This window comes from Cynara cardunculus (genome assembly GCF_001531365.2).
Source record: "Cynara cardunculus var. scolymus isolate 2C chromosome LG 12, CcrdV1, whole genome shotgun sequence".
In the NCBI taxonomy this organism is placed as follows: domain Eukaryota; kingdom Viridiplantae; phylum Streptophyta; class Magnoliopsida; order Asterales; family Asteraceae; genus Cynara; species Cynara cardunculus.
This window is the reverse complement of record NC_037539.1, coordinates 36,529,733-36,531,564: the sequence shown is the minus strand read 5'-3', so window position 1 is coordinate 36,531,564 and position 1,832 is coordinate 36,529,733.

Genomic DNA, 1,832 nt, shown 5'->3' with positions numbered 1-1,832 from the left:
CTTGCAACTTTGCAACCATTAGATCATTAATTCATAAATTTGATCAATGAACATAAATTGGTCTTACGGGTCTCACGAAAAACTCTTGGTCTCACGTGAATCCAACCCTAGAAGTGTTTATATATATATATATATATATATGTATATATATATATGTATATATATATATATATGTATATATATATATATGTATATATATATTATTACTATTTGATGATGATGTTGGATTATAGAAGTGTTTTTATGAACATATCGTGTGTATGGTTTGCAAATAGTTGTAGGTTGAAACGTCAAAGTCAAAAGGTTTGACCTTTTATTTATTTTAATTAAAGTCAAAGTCAACTTTTTTTTATTACTTTTCTTATCAGTTTAAGATAAATACTTAACAGTAAAACTATCTTTTGATATCTGATTCTTTCTTTCAATAAATTGAATCATAATTAAATACTAATCGATGTTTTTAAACAACATGCAGTAATAAGGTTTGAACTAACTTTTAAAGGAGTGTTGGGGATTTGCTTATTTAAAACAACTTATACTTTTTTTTTATAAAAGTGTTTATCAACTTATGTGGTGTCAAACCGAAGTTTTATTAAAAAGTGTTTGAATTAGCTTATGACGGTACCAAAATGTAATAAGCTGATAAATATTTCTTTTTTTTTCATCTGAATACTAAAAACTCCTTATTACCGGTACCATATCAGAATAAGTTAATAAGTTATAAAGGAGTAACTTATCAAAAACTTCTTAGGGGTGTTTGAGATTGCTTATTTGAAACAACTTATGTTTTTCTATAAAAGTTTTTATCAACTTATTATAAGTTAGAATTATTTAACTTCTTCAAAACTCTTTATTATCAGTTTGGCACTAGTATAAGTTGTTATCCAAATACTCAAAAGTGCTTATTACCAGTGTCACACTGGAATAAGTCAACAAGTTATTTTTATAAGCAATCACAAACACCCCCTTATTACCGGTGTCAAACCGGTATACGAGTATTTCTTTTATTTCTCCATCCAAACACTAAAAATTCCTTGCGATCGGTAACACACCGAAATAAGTTAATAAGCACTTTAAATAAGCAATCTTAAACACCTCTTAAGTTGTTTTCAAGTACTGATTATTTGAAATACTTGGTTAAGTATGAAAACCATAGAATCAATACTTTTACTATACAGTAAAATTATCCGGCTCGTTTAACTGATTGGATATACAGATTAATAAAAAATAAATAATATATAATTATATATTAAAATGAGTTTGATACGGTTCACATTTGGTGTATTTAAAAATTTATTAACTAACATATCTTCTTTTTTCTTTATTCAAGGATCACAAAGAGAGATGCTACACACAGAAAAAAGGCAAATCTAGCAATTTTAACATGCTTCTTTTTGTAAAGTAATGCATCTAATTTATTAAATTCAAAAAATAATAAATAAATTACTATTTACTAACAGATAAAAAGTCTTTGACGTATAGCTCAGCTAGTAAGACGGTGATGTGACTTTATTCAGATATTGAGGTTTGACCATGAATCTCTTTACTAGCTTCAACCGCTGAGTGAGTCAAAATAGACCTCCTTATATTAATGTACTTGGAAACGAGTTCCATATAAGATAAGTTGGTGTTGCCAGTAATCAATTTTTTGATCAAATAAAGGGAAAATATATTATATCCAACAAAATTTGTCTTGGTTATTTCTTAATGTAAGGAATAATTTTCTTCAATTAGTTTAATAAAAAAATTTAGATTTTTTATTGTATACTCAATTTAACTAATACCATTTAATGATATGAATGTAAAGTTATATATATATATATATATATATA